Genomic DNA, 22,091 nt, shown 5'->3' on the forward strand with positions numbered 1-22,091 from the left:
GTGGGATTTTAACCTAGTCTAGTTCAATTTTTAAGCTGATGCTAATCTCAATAAATCTCACTGCCCGTCTTAGTTTCCAATATAGTCTTACTCGTATTATATTTTGTTGCAATTAGGCAGGTCTGAGACTCAGTTTTCTTATCTAGAAGAAGGGAGGTGTAATGCCTGCTCTTCCTGCCACATAGGATTGTTGAGTGTTAGGAAGATGATGCATGTGGAAGTGCTGGGTAAATGATAAAACACGAAATAAGAGACAGTGCAGTTTCATTTTCCCACACCCAGTCAGTGTTAAGCCATGTTCATCCAACAACCCCATTGTTTCTGTGGCGAGGAAACTTAATAGCAACAATTCAAACTGCTGTAAATCGGAGCAGGGGATATTGGAATATGATTCTTTAGAAGGCAGAGGTTATAGTGATGTTGTAAATTTAATCTTTACGCTTGGAAGGAGGAGCACCAAGGCATGCTGAGCCTTTCAACACTGAGTTGTAGGAGATGCGTCAGGGATTCAGTACGTCATAATCAGGGTTATCACCATATGACCTTGGACAACTTGGAGAATTTTCTACAGTTCATTTTCTTCATCTGAAAGATGAAACAGTTTATATAAATCATTTTCAAAGTCTGAGTTCTGCTTTTCCCATAATTATCAGTTTAGGTGACATAGAGCTTTGTGCCTGTTTTGTTTCTTGATTTTTTAAATGGATATGTATTAAGATCTTTAGGCTTGAAAGGTCTACTTTCAAAGGTTTTGATTATTGATTCTTTTCAACATCCCCTGTAATATGGTTTGGCTGTGTCCCCACCCAAATCTCATCTTGAATTGTAGTTCCTATAATCCCCATGTGTCATGAGAGGGACCCGGTAGGGTAATTGAATCGTGGGGGTGGTTACCCCCATGCTGTCTGCATGATAGTGAGTTCTCACGAGATCTAACGGTAATGGTTTTATAAGGGACTTTCCCCCCTTTGCTTTGCACTCCTCCTTCCCACCACCATGTGAAGAAGGACGTATTTGCTTCTCCTTCTGACTCGATTGTAGGCTTCCTGAGGCCTCCCCAGCCATGTGGAACTGTGAGTCAATTAAACCTGTTTTTTAAATAAATTACCCAGTCTCGGATATTTCTTCATAGCAGCATGAGAACAGATTATCTTCACGTCTTCACCTCCCCAGAAGACAAGCACACATGCCTACTTTCTCTTTCAGCCTCTTGGGTTTATGATGTTCTCTGTTAGCGCATGCTGTATTCCTTTTTAATTCTGTGCTTCTAACTCTTGAATGTCTCTTAAGAAGTGAAAGAGAAGTCTACTGAGGAAATTCTAGGCAGAAGGTGGCCCCCACAGCAACAATGGATGTGCCCTCTCCTTAGGTTTTTTCAAGGCAGGGGCTTTGTCCCTTGGGATGTGAAGGGCCTGGTGGCAAGCACTGGTGTTAGATGATAGCTTTGTTTCTAATGATCCTAACTTGACATTTTTGAATGCAAAGCCTTGAAGGCTTTGCATATGTGATTGTTCCATAAGACAATAAGCAGTATAAATTTGGAAGAGGAATTAGGCCATTATTTGACTGACTGATGTGAATGAATCACTATTCAGAGCTTAGATTACTAGCTGCAGATGTGAAAGGATCATTTTCTGTCATTTGCTGAGACAGTTAACTTCCTCCAAAATGTGACCAGTGCTATTATTAAAGATAATGCACCATGCTGTTTAAAATGCAAGTCACTGCAGGGTTCATTTTGAAAACAGACATTTGGGCATCTTGCTTTACCTGTGGAGCCGGAAAAGGCACAAAAATGAACAAATTACTGATTCCAGAGCTAGATGTGAAAATGTAACATCTACCTGTTTTGAGATCTGACCTTGCTCTTTACACACTATTTCCCCCTTGTTTTTTGGATGAATGTTAATGAGGAACTAGAATTGAAGATCGCATGCTTCCTAGTGGCTTGTTTCCTAATACAGCCACCTTAAGCTACCCCTCCCCTGTTTCTTCCAGGGATAGCATTTGCTGCTGTTACTGAAGCTGGATCAATGTATATGGTTATAGAATTCATATGTATCCGTTATGGTAATTGTCAGCCTGTTGCTACCAAGTTAGCTTCTGACTTTACGGATTTTTTACCTCATTTGTGTTTGTACATAGTATGAAGCAAATAATGAGAAATTAATGTGTGACAATTAGAATAAAGGAAGAAATAAGATCTTTAAAATGGGTTTTAGGTTGTATTCTCTTGAAATTCTATGAATTAAAACATTTTGTCCCCCATGACTGTTCATCTTCCTCATCTGGCAGAGAGTGAGAGGTATTTAAAGCTCCTGTATTGTACCAAAGCAGTTAAATTATAAAGGTGTTATAGCTGAGGAATAAAACTGACATTGAATAATAGTCATGTTTACCCATATCTCCTTATTTGCTTAAAGCCTTAAGAAGATTTCGATGACCAGCATTTCAGTTTTCCTGTCAATTGAGTATTAGATACAGTGTAAAATTTGACTAAAAAAGTTTGAGGACAGTTTTGAAAGCTTAGGCAGACCTGCCGGGACGCTATAGGAATGGCAGTTTACTCACAATTTCTGCCCTGTGGAGGTGTGGACAGTAGGGGAGACAGATTGCATGCTTGCAAGTGGTTTCTGAAAAGCAAACTTTTAGGAAACCTGTAGAGTTATTTATGAAAAAAACAATGAACAACAACAACAACAAAAGCATTTCCTCTTTGCAGTTACACTTGCCAGGGCTCAAAAATGAGCCTAAATTAGCTTATTAAACTGGCTAGAAACCCTAGGATAAGGCTTAGCCAATCTCAATTGGTGCCTGTAATCAATAATAGCATAATATAATTATTTGTACCCCAATCTCTGGGCCACATCCTGCAGGCAGCACAAAGATGAATACTACTGAGTTCTGACTCTGGATTCTTGTCAATTTAATAGGGTAGAAAGATACCTGATTATGTAATTATAATACAAGGCTCTCTGTGGCAGCTACTGAAAGAGATGTAAAATCAAATGGAAATGAAAGCAATGGAGAGATTATCTGGGGAGTGGTAGGGGGCGTGGTGGGGTGATGGGGTGGTGGTGGTGGTAATGGTCCATTTGGGGATCCATTGCAAATGTAGACTAGGACTTATTTTTGAAAGATGGGTCAAAGGGGAGCCATAAAAAGTCTGAACCCTCATGACAAATAGATAAGGGTATATACATTAAGTAATTATCATATAAAAATATATGCAAGGCGCTGACCTGGGTGCATGACTGCCCTCATGAAACCCTCACAAAGAAAACTAACTGTGCCTTCAAATGAGTACAATAAAATATAATGTGCACAATATAATAAATGTTTAATATAAAGTTCAGAGTTATGAGGGGCTAGTATAAAGAGCAAGCAAGGGTGGTCTAATTTGGAGAGGTGAAGGTTGAGTAGGACCTTCAGTGACAGCAATGTGATAACATGAATTTGAGCTTCAGCATGAAGGGCTTAAATAAAATTTAAAAACTTGACATTCAGTGGACTTGAACCCAGACCCAAAACAGCTGAATCTGTTCCTGAGGCATCATCATGAAGACTAAAAGAGAACTTTCAATTTGGACTTATAAAGAGCATGTGAGGCTGTTTTATAAGCAGATGTTATGTCTTTGGAGTGATTTATAATCTTACCTGTTATGTGAATAAATACAATAAATTTTTTAAAAAACTAGGATTAGTTGGGTAACAACTACAAAAACCAGTTATCTGTGTTCTCATTGATCACAACCACCATTCTTCCCTTTGCTTCTAACCAAACCAGGAGGACAAAGGAGGTTATATATGTTTCACTCAAGATGCCTTGGAACCACTGAATGGAGTTCGAGTTCATGTTACATATTTAACTGGCCAAAACAGTAGTAATCTTTCCTTCCTTCCTTTATTTGTTTGTTAAAATATTTGAGTGCTGTCTTTGTGCCAGCCCTGTGCTGGGTGCTAGGGATGTTATGGTAAATAAGTTACATCCCTCCTTTCTCCACCACACGCACACACTGAAATCTGGTCTTCACTGAAGGTGAAGACAGTAGGGAATTATATGATTCCAGAAGATCCTTTCACACCTTTGAGTCTGATTCATAAACTACTATAATGATCACATATACACATTAGACCTATGTATTACCCAATTTAAGAAAAGACAATTCTTAGGTAAATTAATATCCTAGCATAGCTAGGAGGTGAAATAGATTATTGTGACAAAATGCCAAGTGCCTGGTACCCTGTGAAGTCGTAGGGATCTTTCCTGCTCTTGTGATCACCCCAAAAGCCACAAGATCCCATCCATTGTTATAAATACTGCTTCACTCTCTAAAGTAAAATTTTCAGTGCGGTACTAGATACAGTGTCAGATCCTGTTTGGCATCAGTTCATTTTTAAAACGTTGACAAAGATTCCCTCTTTTAATTTTTAATTTTTAAAATTGACACATAGTTATACATATTTATGGGATACATAATGATGTTGCAATACATATAATATAGTGATCAGATCAGGGCAATTACCATATCATCTCAAACATTTATCATTTTGTTGTATTGGGCACATTCAATATCCTTCATCTAGCTTGAAAATGAGCCTGGGATATTTCTGCATCTAACCAAGATGAAGTAACAGTAATACATTGGATGTACCATCTCATCTGACAAAATAAAAAAAAGAGACAACAAATACATGAAACAATGGTTTGTGGGACACTGGGCATCAGGCAACAAAAGATAGTGATCTCTGAAAGATGGGAAGGAAATGGGGTGAGCCCTGTGATTGTCCCCACTTTGAGAGATTGCCCCCTCTTTAACTTACGCTTATTTGAGAGGCCCCCACCCAGGCAGAACCAAGCAAACCCTCTGAGTTGAAGAGGAGTTGAGAGTCTGAGGAGACCAAGAAGGCTAGATTTCACAGAACAGTGTCCTGGAGAAGACATAGTTGTACAGAGGGAGAGTTCTGGAGATCTGCAGAGAGTCTACCTCAAGTATTCACCAAGGTTCTGATCAGCACATTCACATGAGGAAACCAGCTGGAGAAGAAGCCATCCAAATGCATTAGAGGGAACAGTACCCAGTGCTTGCACAGAGCCAAGAATAGTGCCTCTTCCATCAACCAAATGGGAAAACCTCATTCACAGTGCATTTGGAAGGGTCTTGCCTTAAATAGTAGCGGATAATTAGCTGTACACTTAACACAGTCTCATCCCACAGAACACATCTTAAAAGGAAAACCTGAAAGGATCAAACTCTTTCAAAGTAACTATGTCCCTTTGTTTGAGAACACAGCTCAAGAATATTTATGGATATACAAAAATATCCAGTACCCAATAAGCTCAAAATCAGTGTCAGGAATCTAATTAAAAATTGCCAGACATGCAAAGAAGCATGAAAATTGGCCTCAGTTGTTGACTCTTCACTTGACAGTTCATTCACAGGCCCAGAGACCTGGAATAACATGGGTGCTTTAGATGGAAAAGTCTTGAACTTTCTACTGATAACCGGAAGATTGGATTCATACAACTTGAAATCCCAGGGATCCAAGGAATCAGCCCCAAATGTAACACATTAACCCAATGATGTTGGGTCCTAAGAAGTCATCTTTTCTCACTGCTAATTGAAACCTTAGCGCTTTTGGCACTGCAGTGTTCAAAATCTGTTGTGACTCTTGAGCTTTATTCCATGACAACCTGTTTCTGCTCATTGCCTCAGAGATAATCCTCTCTGGGTTCTGCGTGTGTCTGAAGTATAGTTTGCCCCTTTCTGCCTTCCTCAACTTTAGACTTAGTAGTTTGTTGGACGTACTGTCTAATATCTATGTCAGTTTCCAACTTAAAAAGTCTCCAGTCTGTGTCGCTTGGAGCAGTGTTTTACATGAAGAGCAAATTAGCCTTAAGGAGGGTTACCAACATCGTGGTTTGCCAGGAAGCGAGAGGGTGGGAAAACTTTCAGCACTAAAACCAGAATAGTGCCGGGCAAGCTGGGATAGCTGGTCACCCTACATTTGGCCTATTATTCTACTATTACTGGGATCAGTACATTCTTTATCACATGGGGAAATTTTTCAAGAGCATTCTAACACGGTGGCTTTTGCTGACTCTCCTTCTGTGTTTGACTCTGGAAAGTGGCTGGTTTAGAGGAAACTATATTAGTTACCAGATGTCTAATCCCCGAAGCTTATACTAAGCCTATACTGTGGGTGAGGGTCAGGGTCATAGGAACTATGTCTTGACCACTAGAAGAAAATTTTGGTCTATTCTCCCTCTTCTTTCCCAAAACAAACATACTTCTAAGTTTTTTATTTTTATGTTTTTTTTTAATATTGCTTTTGTGTTATTCTGCCTTCCAGAAGAGAGTGACAAACATTTACCTATTTCTGATGGCTACAAAATGATTTAAGAGGCACATTCTCTCAATGTCTGTTAGATAAAAGTAAAGCTTTGACGTGATACTCATGATTTCATGGCGATTACTTACGATGAATCTACCTAAAAAATAAGTGTGCTATAACATTTTTGAGGCCCTACAGTATGCCAGGCTTTCACAGGTTGTTATAAAACTCATTTGATCTTCATAACCCTGAGAGGTTAAATACTAAATTATCCTCATTTTTAGGTGGAGAAACTGAGCTATCAGTAACTTGCCAAGGTCACTCCTGCCCACCCCCACCCCTGTGACTACCCCAAATAATTAGAAGTAGTGTGCACATAAGGCAAAAGGGTAAAGCTTGTGGAGAGTGATCAAAGTGTCAGATGCGTTACTTTTCAGCATTAAATGTTAAGATTTTCTAGACTGTAGATCATTCCTGAGTTGCAGCAGACCAGAGTAACTTTTAAGAAAAACTCTGGCTATGTGCAGGTGGGGTGGCCATCCATTGTGGTAAGAGTTGCCTGAGTGATCTAGTTTTTCCAGAAGTAATTTCTACACTGTTTATACTTGTCAGAGTTCAACAGTAAATGTGCTGCTCAGCTTTAAAGAAAAAGCTGATCTCTTTTCAACAATACAGAAATCAATCTTGTTTCCGTATGTGAGCAACAAACAGAAAATGACGGTTTTTGTTGTTTTTTTCATGTTTTGTTTTGTTTTGCTTTGTTTTGTTTTTTGGTCTGCTGCCCGGCTTTTTATCAGAAGACTTTTTTGGAGCAGATGGCATCTATGGAAGTTAATTTGAATGACGTGCAGCTTAGCCATCTCTGTAGTACTCTGTGAATTTTGTCTTTATTCTTCATCCCTACCTACCTCTCTTCCCAATAGGGCTTTCAGTGCACTTGACTTTGGAACTACCCCCTTACCTTCTGTAGAGAGATAGACAATAGAACTTCCTTATCTTCTATAGCAAGACAGACAATAGAAAGGAGTAGGCTCCCTTCCCCTTGCATATATTGTGGGGGTGATGATGAGGATGTTGTTCCCTTTATCAATGAGTTTTTCCTATAGGAAACCCATGGGAAGAAGCATTTCCTCTGAACCAGCTCTAGTTTCCCTACAGAACTAGCAGTGTTGGCCTTTGGATGACAGAAAGTTGCAACGGTGGCCACAGTTCTGCTGTGGCAGCCAGGAAACCGAGAACTACATTTGAGTCTTAATTTTTAATAAGTATCTGAACTGTGGTTAGTATATGTGCATTGAAACTCCTCCCATTCTTGATATTTTCTTTTATTCCTTTTTCTATAATTTTGAATTTTACATATGTTTTCACATTTTATTGTATGCATTTGTAAAAACTTTCATTTCCTCATAGGATTAAAGCAAGATGTAGATTCTTCTCTCAACCTTTTATTAAACATTTCAAACATGTAGAAGTGTTGAAAGAATAATTTAATGTGTACCTAAATATCTTTCACCTAGATTCATGTTATTAACATTTCGCTAGTTTGCTTTATCTCCCTAAATACATTTTTTCCTTTGAATCCTTTTAAATTATCTAACCCTTAAATATTTCAGTCTGAATCACCTAAGAACAAGCACATTTCTCCTACAGAAGCACAAACCATTATTGCCCCCGAGAAACTTCTCATTGATTCATGACATATGGTCCATATTTGCATTTCCACTGCCCCCATCCCAGAAATGTCTTTTTATGGCCTTTTTATTATAAGGTTGACCTTTTGAAGAAACCAAACTAGTTTTCTACAGACTATCATAATGTTTTAGTTTTTTCTAGTTGTTTCCTTGTGATGTTTAGCCCAATTCTCTATCTCCTTTGTTTCCCGTACACTGGGATTTATGCTTAAAGGCTTAGTTAGATTGCTGATGCTGTGCATTTCAAGTGGCATCACATCAGGAGGTGTATCCCACTCATGCAGTGCCGGGTCATCCCACTCACAGGACCCATGTTTGATCACTTGGTTTCACCATATCTTTCCCTTGTAAAGGTATGTTTGTCTCCATGAAATTAGCAAGAAATCTGTGAGGTGGCACCACGTAACCACTCTTTTGACAATAATCTTTCATCTAAGAGATTTAGCATCTGTGGCTGATCTTTGCCCAAACCAATTATGTCATTGCAGATTGCAGAATGATTATTTTCCAATTATCAATTCCTCTACATGATGGCATTTTTCTGTAAAAAATAACATTTCTTTATTATTTCTTAGTCTGGGCTGCTGTAACAAAGTATCGCAGACTGAGTGGGATATAAACAACAAATTTACTTTTCACAGTTCCGGAGGCTGGAAGTCAGATCAGGGTGCCAGCATGGTCAGGTTCCAGTGAGGGCCCTCTTCCTGGTTATAGACTGCCACCTTCTTGTAGCCTCACATGTAGGAAAGAAAGCCAGAGAGCTCCCAGGGGTTTCTCTTATAAAGGCACCAATCCCATTCACCAGGGCTCCACCTTCATGACCCAATTACCTCCCAAAAGCCCCATCTCTTTTTTTTTTTTTTTTTTTTTTTTTTGAGACAGAGTCTCGCTCTGTCGCCCAGGCTGGAGTGTGGTGGCACAATCTCGCCTCACTGCAACCTCTGCCTCCCAGGTTCAAGCAATTCTCCTGCCTCAGCCTCCTGAATAGCTGGGATTACAGGCGCCCGCCACCACGCCCAGCTAATTTTTGTATTTTTAGTAGAGACAGGGTTTCACCATATTGACCAGGCTGGTCTTGAATCCCTGACCTCGTGATCCACCCGCCTCAGCCTCCCAAAGTGCTGGGATTACAGGCGTGAGCCACCGCGCCTGGCCATCCAAAAGCCCCATCTCTTAACAGCATCCTATTAGGGGTTAGGATTTCAACATATGAATTTTGGCAGAGACACAAACATTCAGTCCATAGTACTTTATTAACTGGGAAAAAACTAGTTTTTTTCTCAGCAAGATAGGTCAATGTTTAATTTCTCTCCTTTAATTATCAATTTTCAGAATAAGTAACTAGTATAATAGTCACCTTCAGTTGTAACAATTTAGTTTTTTGTTTGTTTGTTTGTTTGAGATGGAGCTTCACACTTGTTGCCCAGGCTGGAGGGCAATGGCACGATCTCGGCTCACGGCAACCTTCACCTCCCGGGTTCAAGTGATTCTCCTGCCTCAGCCTCCCAAGTAGCTGGGATTACAGGTGCCCGCCACCATGCCTGGCTAATTTTTGTATTTTTGATAGAGACAGGATTTCACCATGTTGGCCAGGCTTGTCTTGAACTCCTGACCTCAGGCGATCCACCCACCTTGGCCTCCGAAAGTGTTGGGATTACAGCCACCGCGCCCAGCCCTAGCAATTTAGTTTTATTTTTCCTTTTAACTAGCACTGTAGATTTAGGGATTTCTTTTTTCTCTGTGTTAACATTTGTTTGTTTTTGATGTTAATTGACTCAGAATTAACCAGTGATAGCCCCTTCAAACATACTCCTGTGTCCTTCTGAAATGCCCTATTATCTTTGAGTGCTTTTATGCTTTCTGGCCCTACAAGCTGCCTCTGCCTCGTATCTGGAATCACCATTTTGCCAAGAAACGCTGGTTTCTTTCAGTGGGGAGTAGTATTTGGAAACCAAAGTCTGGGTGTTTAGAATGCTCACAGTCCTAGGATGTCCTTGTTTCCAGGCCCTTTGAGTAGACAGCATTAAAAAATACATGTATTTCAACAGTTGACTTCATATTGATATCTCCAATTCAAATTTAACATTACAAGGTTTTTCTTCAATTTAATTTATATTTATTGCCTTACATTAACAATTATGGCTGTTAATAAATAACATTTATTCTATATCCCATTCTTACCTGGCAGGGGAGATAACATGATCACGAAGGCGGTTTTCCCAGGGCGAGGTTTATCCATTGCACTCTGGGTGTGCTGACCCCTGTGATTTCCCCAAAAGTGCGAAACTCGACTGCATGATTTGTGGTAGTGGGGGACTGCATTCATGCTTTCCCCTAAAAAAGAAAAAAAGAAAAAAAAAATATATATATATATTTTACATATATGTTACTAGAATATATATTTTATATAATATATATTTAAAAATATATCTTTATATATCCATATATACATAGTTTCAAAATGTCGATACCAATATTTCTAACAGTAAAACTGCCAAGGACATTTTGGGATTTTTTTGTTTTTTACATTTTTCCTCTTTAGATTTTTGTCCTATAGTTGTTTAAAAGTCACTTGCATTTTTTTTGACTAATTTGTATTGTTAGATTACCAGTTTGCTATGCAGTTAAGTTTTTAATTATTGGGTGTGCTTTTAAAATTTTTTATTTAATTTTCAGGAGTCAAAATTATTTTTAAAAAATAATTTGAAAGTTTAAAACTAAATTATCAGTAAATCTTTAACTACAAAAACATATATATTAAGTTTTGAAATGTCCATGGAATTTGGAGCTACCTTAAAAAAATTGTTGCCCAGGCACAGTGGCTCACACCTGTAGTCCCAGCACTTTGGGAGGCCAAGGCAGGTTGATTGCTTGAGCCCAGGAGTTTGAGACCAGCCTGAACAACATGGTGAAACCCTGTATCTACAAAAAGTATAGAAAAAAAATTAGCCAGGCATGGTGGCTCACGTCAGTAGTTCCAGCTGCTTGGAGGCTGAGGGAGGAGGATTGCTTGAGCCTGGGAGGTTTAGGCTGCAGTGAGCCATGATCACACACCACTGCACTCCAGCCTGGGTGGCAGACTGAGACCCTGTCTCAAAAAAATAAAAAAGTAAAAAATTGTTATTTAATTACTCTGTAAATTGCTATTTATAATTTCTAGAAACTTGTGACAGCATTTTAGAGCAGTTGTTTAACAGTGTCACCTTTGGATTAGAGCTAAAATTTGTGTAGAGGCATGGATGCTCTTTCAAGTTTTTAACTTACTCATAAAAAGGAAGCAGACAAGTGAAATACTTCCCTGGAAACAAATGCATTCCATCTCAGACTTAGTGCATTTTATCATCTTAAAACTTTTCTTCCTCTGGGAGGGGAGAGTATTTTAGTACTTTGAATTTTATAGTCCTTACCAGTGGCCACTGATAACCTCTTTGTCATATCTAGTGGGCACTTGAACTTTTCTTAGCACCTGGCACCTTTCCCTCTTAAAACCTCACACTTGGCTTGTATGATACTAGTGGACCCTTGGTTTTCCTTCTAGATCTGAGAGCTGCTCAGCTTCCTTTCTCTGCTGCATAGGGTAGTGGGTGAATAGGCTTTGGAATCAGGTGGGATATCAGTCTGATATTACCACCCAATGGCTATCTGACCCCAGGTCAATCAGCTTTCTGGATTCCGTTTTTATAGAATGGGACAGATAAAACCTTCCCTATCTATCTTGTTGTTGGGAGGCTCAACTGAGACAATATGCAATTAAATCACAAGATTTACAAGTGTTATTTCAGTCCTTTTTCTTTCTAGTAGAAGTGTGTTGTAATTGATAATTTAGATAGTGTATCATTATCTTTGATATAAAAAGAGTTGTCCCAGATGGTTATTCACCTTTCAGGTTGGATGTGCTGAGCAATCCGGATGCCCTGTACCCCTTTGTATGGCAGCCACTTCCGCCTTGGGAAACAAGCTTCCTGTGTGTCCCCTGCCCTCTCCCACCCTCTGTTACCATTTCTTTTCTATTCCCAACCATTTCCTAACAGAAATTCCATGTGAGATAGTCTCTCATTCACCACTATTCCCACTCCCTTCCCCTGCAGCTAATGACCTGCCAGTATTTTTGTTCCCGACTTTTTTGGGAGTCCCCATTATCCTAGTCCCCAGTCCCCCTTGTCCCACTCCCAGTGACAGCCCCCCCAACCCCACCAGGTTTATGTTCCTATTACCATAATTCAATGCCTCACTAGGATCCCCTTTCCATCTCTAGGAGTCTCTTGAGCTTCTGACTCTGGTAGTACCAGCCACCACCAGTGGATTATAAACTAAGGGTATATCACGTACAATTCTCTAGCTCAGTGGAAAGAGGCTGAGGTTGCAGGGGAATTCCAGTGCTTGGTGAAATCAAAACGACCATGATTCATCCAGGCCAGTGCAACTCAGTCATCATCAGTAAACCCAAAGTGTCACCACCACTTGGGAGCTTTGCTCAGATCCTACCTTAGATCTACTGAGTTTGAATCTCTGAGAGTGGGGCCCTAAAATCAATGTTTTAAGAAGTCCTCCAGATGACTCATAGGCACATGAAAATCTGAGAACCATTCTACACAACAGAGCTTGGAATTCTAAATATAGCTTGCCACGGAAAGTGTCCTAGATTGCATTTGTAGTCATTTAGTATTGTGTTTTATTAAGTTGTGGTTTAATAAAATTTTCAGGTAAGCCTGAATCTAACAGTGATTTGGTGTTGGTTTTGGTTAATTCATATATCAAATTTATCAGTCATCTTATCAATGAACTTTTGCACCTTAGTTATTTTTGGAATAAATTAATGAGTTAGGAACTATTTTGAAAATGTAGGATGTAAGAATTTTATGTATTTACTGATTAATTTATACTTCATGTCAATACAGAAAGGATAGTTTGCAACCAGCATACAAAAATATATGCAATTTAGAAATGTAATGAAATGAAAATTAACCTCATGGTCCTTTTTATGAAGAAAAATTCTTCCTCCTGATTTCCTCTCTTATGCTTCTGGTCCCGCTATTAAAATTTATTCTCAGCCATTGAGAACTCATTTCTTACCATAGGCAGGATTCTGGAACAATGAGATCTATTTTAATCTCTAGATTAAAATGCAATAAGGAAGGTAAACAGTTACCTCATTTTGAGTCTGTGGAATTTCCAACAAATTTCTGAGTCCTTCCGTATCCCAGGCCATGGGAGTGATGATTTGTTTTTTTTCAGTTGCTAGATTTTCTGAACAGCTCACTCTCTACTCTTGGTAAGCTTCAGTAATAGTTATCTATGTAAGTTTAACAGCTTTTTTTTTGAATCCTTAAAATAAACTTTGATTTACTCAATTGATAATAAATCTAAGATATTCAGAAGATTAAATATGCCTGATCAGTGGCTGTCAGATGTTTACCTCACTGGCTTGCTCTGGTCATAACTGGCAAAAATTTGCTACTTCTTGTTGTCTTTTACCTCTTAGCACAGGATGTTAGGTAGAGATCCTTGAGCTTGTGATATAAATTTTAACCCTGAATTATAATTTCTCCCCTGAAGTCAACAAACCTTTCATTTAGTAGGTACTTGACTGCCTGCAGTATATCAGGCACTATGCTAATCTCTGAGAATACAGAACTAAATAAGGTTCTACCCCTACCTTCACGGCCCTTGCAGTTTAATAATGATAGTATAGTGAGGGTGTATTGAGAGTTGGGTCTTGCTATACTCTAGCTTGCAATTGACAGCCATTCAAGGGAAATTTATTAGAGAATATTGGGGTTACCCAGATATTCCAAAGACAAATGGGTCTTGGGAACACCTAGAACTAGGGACTCTGTTGAGATTCTATTTCCAATATGTACTCTTCTCCTCTTTGTCTCTCCCTCTCTTCCCCTTCTTGCCTTCTGCTGCCTTTTTCTTTCTTTCATTTTTCATAGAAGGGCCCTAATTGGCTCAGCTCAGAGATCAGGTGGCCATCCCTAGACCAGTCACCTCTGGCCATGGAAAAACCATATGAATGGGACGGAGGAGGGTGGGAAGGAATGATGATGTCTAGGAGAAAGGGAGTCTGGGCAGATAAAAACATCTCTGACAGGTGTATGCACTTTACATTTATGCATTCTCTTAGTCCACACAGTAGCCCATTAACCTCCCCAAGACACATAACTAGCCAGTGGCAGAGCTAGGATACCAATCCAAGTTTCTGGTGATTTCCATACTATGAGCACTGTGCTACTTACTGGTTACACTGCAGTCTTTAAGAACAATAAAGTGCATGCAAAATAGCCTTAACAAACTGAATACTGAAGGACAAGGGATGTTTGTCAGACAAGAGGAGGTTAGGTCATTGCAGGGGGTGGAAAAGGCATGTGAGAAAGAATCGTGGTATGTAGCAACTGGGTGCTTTTTGTAAACCACAAGCTGTTTATTATGGCTAAGGATGAGGGGGTACGAGGAGACCAGATGGGGGAAGCTGAGGATATGCAGAGGGCCCGTCAGGAAGACACTGATATGGTAAGCTAAAAAGTTAAAAAAAAAATTTTTTTTTTTTTTTTTTGAGGCGGAATCTCGCTCTGTCGCTCAGGCTGGAGTGCAGTGGCGCAATCTCGGCTCACTGCAACCTCCGCCTCCTCGGTTCAAGAGATTCTCCTGTCTCAGCCTCCTTAGTAGCTGGGACTACAGGTGCCTGCCACCATGCCCAGCTAATTTTTGTATTTTTTTTAGTACAGATGGTTTCACCATGTTGGCTAGGCTGGTCTCGAACTCCTAACCTCAGATGATCCGCCTGCCTTGGCCTCCCAAAGTGCTGGGATTACAGGCGTGAGCCGCCGCGCCTGGCCCAAAAGTTTAAATTTTATCCTGAAATCTTCAGAGCCCATTTGGAGATATTTGAGCATGGGAGAGACATGGCCACATTCACGGTTGAGAAAGGTCAGTCCCGGCATGCTGTGCAGGATTTACTAAGAAGAGACGACAGGTTAGGAGGTTTAAATATTGGTGCCTGCTGGATGTGACAAGGGCCTGGACAAGGCATGGAATTGGGGATGTCAGTCATAGTTATGACTTAGCCCCACAGGCTGAGAAGCTAGATGTGGGGAGAGTAGTAAGCTGGGAGGACAAGGATGCTCCTTGGAATTCTTGGTCCACTAAGACAAAGAACACCAGAAGGAGGATTGTATTTGAGACAGGAAGGAGACAGCAGAAGGAAGGAGAAATGAATATAGGGTTGGGCAGCTTGCATGTTGTGCAACATGCAAATGCAGATATTCTACAGGTATTTGGAAACACAGGCCAGGCACCGCCAGAGATCTTACTGTAGATATGATTTTGGCAGTGCTTAGTGTTTGGATCTTAAATGAAGCCTTGGGAATAGAGACGATCTCCCAGGGAAAGTTGTCTGGGGAGGAAGAACAGCAAGCCGCATTTGCAGCCCCAAGGAACAGCAGCACTTGAGGTTCCCTTGTACACCCGTATTAAAGGTCTAGTTGGGGATAGGAAGTCAAGTCAATGAAATTTCCATTTTTACAAGACTTGCGATACCTCAAATATGGTCTACCAGGTGTCAGAGAATTGCCTCAGCAAGAAGTACCACTCCCCTTTTCTAAAACTATGTTCCATGTAAATTTTAGCTCTAAAAGAAGTATAGATTTTGTATTAACTACAGATGGAGGCAAGAAGAGGATGGAGGTATAGGCTCAACAGTTGGAAAAGAAGCCTTAGGAACTTCCCATTCCATGCAGAGACCCTCAGAGTATCCCTGGGAGGTCATAAGCCAGCTTTTGGATATTTCCAGTGAAGGGAATTCTACTTTTTGAGGTAACTCATTGCATGGCTGGGTAGCTTCAAACCGATGGTGTCAGAATTATCTTTCTGCTACTTCCATGTCCTGCTTAGACCTTTGGAATTTCCCTCCTTTGCAGTAGTCTTTTGATGTTGTAAAAGAGCCATCCTGGCCCTCCAGGGCCTTCTTGGTCGGCTCTAACTGTTAATAGGGTGAGAACTTATTTATAAGGCAGAAGCCAGAGGTGGAATTTGGATGAAGAGGTACCCTAGGCTCTGACATCTATCAGCTACTTCTTTGCTGGAGAATGTTTAGGGGTCACTTTAACATATCCTACTCCCAAGCTCATTTCCTAGTAGAAGTGCTTATAATTAATTTTTTTCTATGGAATGCAGAAATCAAATGAGGAGAAACTCCAAATATTGTAAGCTTTAAGAAATATATAGGCAGGCTTAGAACACCTTCATTATTCTAGTCTCTCTCCCATGGGGTGTTATGGCAAAATGAGTTCATTTGTTTATTCATTCAGTTAACATTTATTGAGTGCCTACTCCGTGCTATGTGATTTGAGATAGGGAGAACACAACTGAAATAAACACACAACATTTTGGAACACATCTACCCTTGACTAATTGAAATATATTGGTAGTCCACCTTGTCCTTTTTATTTAAGGATGGTATTAAGCATCTAATTTAAAATCGCTTACATTCAGCACATTTGTCTCCTTCAAAGTGTGAAATTAAATAATCCAAACTTAAAGCTGTTGGAACTTTATCTTGAGCCTTGAGGGGAATGTGGCTATGTAGCCTGAATCATGTAGCATGCAGTTGCTATTTCTGCTTTTTCCTGTAAATGATTAGCAATGAAGAAGCAGCATCAGAGATAAGACGCCCCCCTTGCCCCTCAGAACACTATTTATTCTCAGGAATGCTAAAGCAATCTTCCTTGGAATGTAGTAATCCATACTAAGCAAATCACTGTCATGTTACACACTGGCTTTGTACAGAAAGTGCTGAACCCTGCTAAAACTGTTTCTGCCTATATAAGTGAAACCTTAGCTTCCCCACTTTGGAACACCAACCCCATCCATTTGGAGTGTGTGCTGCCCAGGTGGCTGTTCTTAAGCTTTGCACTGCGCTGGAATAAACTCCATGCTTAATCATAATTTCTGAGTCTCGTTATTTAAGGTTGACAAAGGCAAAGTCTTATTGTACTTTCTAGCTTCATTAGGGTAGAGGAATCAGTTTGCCTAAAATGAAACTCAGATTGGTTATTCTGAGACCTCAAGAGCTAAATTAGCATGTTCTTTCCCTTGTAAATGAGGGAGACTTGGATTGTTAACTGAGCTTTGCCCAGGGTCTGGGGACAAAGGTAAAAATATTTGATCAGATAACAACTAGTTTTCAAAGGGCTACTTGATGTATTGTTCAGTCTTTAATCTGGAAACACACTTTCTCTGCAGGTTAATTAACACTAGGGTAAAGATTTTTCAAAGCAGATTGTTTTCAGTTAAAATAAAGTACTTTTTTAAAAAAGTACTTTTTTAAAAAGACTGAAGTAGTAAGGGGAAAATTAATTATCACTTTTAATGTGCATTTGCAGTAATACTGTGCTTGCCTTGGAAAAAATATATTGAAGTACTGAAACCATGTGACGTGTCACAATTCCTTCTTGTGTTACCTGTGTTTTATTTATAGTCTGTTGTGCAACTAATTGCAAGATTATCATATGTGTGAGCACAATACATAATGTAAAACCTCAGTTGCTATAAGAAGATATCAGAATGGCTCACCTAGGACATTTACCTAAATAAATCATCATGCATATGACATTGATTTGGCCAATAAAATGAGGATAATAACAACACCTTTCTCACGTTTACAGTTAAAAGCATTAAGTTGCTAAGTATAAAACACTTGTGGTTTTTTGTTTGTTTGTTTGTTTGAGACAGATTCTCCCTCTGTTGCCTAGGCTGGAGTGCAGTGGTGCCATCTCGGCTCACTGCATCCTCCACCTCCTGGGTTCCAAGCAATTCTCGTGCCTCAGCCACCCAAGTAGCTGGGACTATAGGCATGCACCACCACGCCCGGTTAATTTTTGTATTTTTAGTAGAGACAGGGTTTCACCATGTTGGTCAGACTGGTCTCAAACTCCTGACCTCAAGCAATCCGCCGGCCTCAGCCTCCCAAAGTGCTGGAATTACAAGCGTGAGCCACCATGCCCAGCCTATGAAACACTTTTAACATTTCTTTTTTTACAACAGTCAGACAGCTACCATATGAGAAAAATACTGTTCATTATCCCCATCTTATGAGAAACTGAGGCACAGGGAAATAACTTGCCAAAAGTAGTGCAGTTACCTACTTGCGGATCCAGGATTCAAACCTAGGGAGTCTGGTTCCAGAGTCTCTCTGCTCTTAAAAGCTATATGAGACTGCGTCTCCAATTTCTAGCAGAGAAAAAACCTGTCTACCTGCCCCTCCCATGTTTCCTGCTTTGCTGTATGTTTAGGTGGAGTGGCCTCCTATGTGAAGGTGGATAGCACCTCTTTAAAGATAACTCCCAAGTTAGGACTTAAAACCCTCCTTACTACATAACAGTCCCCTTCTGTATAACTTTATTCCTCTTGTGTTACTTTAAGGTTTAAAGGAAAATACCAGAGGCCTAGATAGTCCAATACTTTCTTTATCCAGCAACAAGGAGAAAGCCTAGGTGGTGTCTGGGATTTTTGAGGACCTGTCAATTAAAAATGTATATGTTTTATCTGAAGTCTGTTGAGATTAGAATACTTCTGTCTTTTGGTTTCATATTTTATTAGTTTCAGGCTTTTTAAAGTTTGGGTTTTTAAATTACGCATTTGAAACTGACTTTCAAAAAAATTTTTTGTTTAAAAAAATTTCTCACATTGCCGATAGTACTGATACAGCTGGTAAATAAAACAAAATCTGATCTTTAGAAAAGCAGAACTTTGCTTTTTTTCCCTTAATCACCAACAGATGCAAATAGCTATATACAAATGATATTGTTCTAAACCTGCAAAAAGCATTTTTCTGCTTTATTTTATGCAAAACTTCAGCACTTCAATCTTATTTGGATTGGCCTTTATTTTGGTTTCACTTGGCTCCAACAGAGCAGCACTGGGGCCTTCTACGGGAATTGTTCCAGCATCTGACAGAGCACAGACTTCCTTATTTAAATAAGGAAGTTGGACATTGGTGGTATTAATGGTTTTGCCAAGGGGACCCAGAGGATTATTGAAAGGAAATACACAAAGATGACTTTCTGATTTTCATTTTTACTATGTTAAATGTTCATTTCTAAACAACCAATATGAAGAAGAAAACGCTGATATTTATGGGGAGAAATCTATGAGGCAACATTATATCTTCTTTTGATCTTTATTGTTTGTTTTTTCATTCTCAGTTATTTAATTATATTGGTGAAGGGGATAGAAGTTAGTGATGGCCTCCAAATGGTAAAGCAAAGTGTATCCACAGCTAATGTTACTACTAATGCCAAAATGCATGTTAAGTTCTACCCAAACCTGTATCTCTCTCTTTTGCTTCACCTATGTATTACGTGTAACTATGTGAAATCGTCAGTATTCAACTGTTTTTGATCTGCAAAAACAATTTCAGATAATTCAGCCTAATAAGTTCAGGGGTCAGTACATGTTTTCTGTAAAGACCCAAATAGTAAATAATTTTGGCTTTGTGAGCCAGATAGTCCCTGTTGCAACTACTAATAACTCTGCCATTATAGTATGAAAACCACAAGAGACAATATGTAAATGAACGAATGTGGCTGTGTTCCAGCAAAACTGAAATTTGAATTTTACGTAATGTTGACATGAAATATTCTTTTTTCCCCCCAGCTACTTAAAATATAAAAATCATTCTTAACTTGCAGGCTGTGTAAAAACAAGCAGTGTCCAGCTTTGGCCCATGGGCAATAGTTTGCCAGCCACTGTTTTAAGTTGAACTTGGCAGCTACTGACTTTGAAATTTCTGGTACCTTGAACTCTCTTTTCATTGACCTAAAACCAATTGCATTATCTCACCCCTCAGAACTCCCCACAACCAAGACTTGTTTCACCTTCTCACCTCCCTTCATTATCAGTGGCACCTCATTCTCCTCATTCTGCCATTTTGGAAACATGGGATTCATGCTCTTTTCTCTCTTCTCCATAACCCATGTCCAACAGGTTTCATGGGACTTATCGGTTCATTCGCCTCCTCTCTTCCCTTCCACCGAGAGCCATTGTTTGGTTCACAACCTCTTTGTCACTAGGACTATTGTAAGAGACCCTGCCTGAGTTCTTCCTTTGTCATTTGTCCTCTAGAACCCATTTTCTACTAAGCCACAAGTGTTATTTTTCTAAAGTAACTGTGATAATATCAGTCCCTAGTTTAAACAATCTTAGATTTCTTCCATTGGTTATAGGCTGAATAGAATAAAGCTCCTAAAAAATTTCGTGGTCTAGTTCTGATGTAGCTCCCTCACCAAACCAATACTTAGGTCACACCCTACACCTCTTTATAAACTTCACAACATCTTCTGTTTTCACAGGGTGTTCCTCTGCCTGGAGAGCCTTTTCTTACCTTTTCTCTGAGTGTTGATTTCCTTCATTCCATAACACTGAGCTCAGATGCCTCTTCATCTGTGATACTTCCCCTGACTCTTCTTTTGTTGACTTGTCTCCTCTGTATTCTCAGATCCCTTGCAACATAGGCCTTGAGTATGGCATTAATTCAAGCAAATTGTAGTTTTTGTGAGAAGGGCCAATGGACTAAATGTGTGCATCCCCCTCCCTCCCAATGCATATGTTGAAATCCTCACCCCCAGTGTGATGGTTTTTGGAGGTGGAGTCTTTTGAAATTGTTCAGATCATGAGGATGGAGCCCTCATGAATGGGATTAGTGCTTTTAGAAAAGAGGCCCCAGAGAGCTGCTTTGTCTCTTCTGCCATGTGAGGTCACAGTGAGAACACAACCATCTATGAACCAGAAAGGGGGCCCTCACTAGACACAAAAACTTGCTGATATCTTGAACTTGGATTCCTCAGCCTCCAAAACTGTGAGAAATTTACAAGCCACCCAGTTTATGGTGTGTGTGTTTTTGTTTTTGTTTTGTATTTCTTTCTCTCTCTATCTCTCTCTCTCTGTCTCTCTAGAGAGACACGGTCTCATTCTATCATCCAGACTAGAGTACGGTGGCACAATCATAGCTCACTGCAGCATCCAACTTCTCCTAGGCTCAAGCAGTCCTTTCACCTCAGCCTCTCAAGTACCTGGGACTACAGGCACGTGCCACCACATTGGGTGTTTTTTTTGTTTTTTTTTTTTTTGTAGAAACAGGATCACACCATGTTGACCAGGCTGGTCTCAAACTCCTGGCCTCAAATGATCCTCCTGCTTTGGCCTCCCAAAGTGCTGGGATTACAACAATGAGTGGTATTTTGTGTCAGAAACCCAGAAGGACTAAAACTAACATAAATGACTATACGGTCCTTGAGAGTAGAAACCATCTCCTTGCCATCTTGACTTATCCCTATGATTACACAATAAATATTTTTAAAATTATTTTAATCAACATATACTATGTATTTTTTTTTTTATTTACTCATAAAGTCACAGAGATCTGATTGCAAGGTTACAGATTCAAATGCCCATGAGGCCAGGCTGGTCACTTCAATGACAAAAGTGGACAGAGTAAGATCTGGGGTAAACTAGCAAGGACATGTCCTATCTCGTGGGGGTCAGCCTCTCCTCAGGTCCAGCTGATTATAGTCATTCAAAAGTGTGACGTGTGTAGCTGGATGTATTAATTTTCAAAAGAAATTGGAAAATTAAGATTTTAATGTAAATATCCCAATTTTAAAATATTGGCAACTAATTTACCTTTTAATGAACACTTTGTGGACAAACATTTTAAAATATCAATCTGATTGTGGGCTGAATGTGGCCCTTGAGACCCCAGTTTGCAACACCTCGTTGGTCACTGCTCTTAGCCACAGACAGAGCCAGGGAGCCAGAAGGTCTAAGGTTGTGGGGGTACAGAAGGACCTCTTCCTAGCCTGTGTTTATTCTGCCTTTACATGTGGCTTCCTCCACAAGATGGCACTTAGACTGCCCAGCCACCCTACCACACAAGTCATGAGATGTTACTTAGCCACCTTCAAAAACGTGAAAGCCAAACACCACAGCAAATTCATTTTATACCATCCTTTCTTCTCCCTGGTCATGGATTGTGAACAGGCTGAGATGATCTCCTGTCCCCCTGCC

The 22,091-nt window shown here is 39.8% G+C and overlaps 1 protein-coding gene and 1 non-coding gene across 4 annotated transcripts in view; both read left to right on the forward strand.

Annotated features, from left to right (window-relative positions):
- PPM1H (protein phosphatase, Mg2+/Mn2+ dependent 1H) overlaps window positions 1-22,091 on the forward strand; it is a 290,362-nt gene that overhangs the window by 74,174 nt on the left and 194,097 nt on the right. The window lies entirely within an intron of this gene.
- On the forward strand, window positions 10,201-10,364 carry LOC112205184 (U1 spliceosomal RNA). Its single transcript, XR_002939028.1, has one exon. It is a non-coding gene; the product is annotated as a U1 spliceosomal RNA (small nuclear RNA).

Source organism: Pan troglodytes, chromosome 10 (genome assembly GCF_028858775.2).
Source record: "Pan troglodytes isolate AG18354 chromosome 10, NHGRI_mPanTro3-v2.0_pri, whole genome shotgun sequence".
NCBI lineage: Eukaryota > Metazoa > Chordata > Mammalia > Primates > Hominidae > Pan > Pan troglodytes.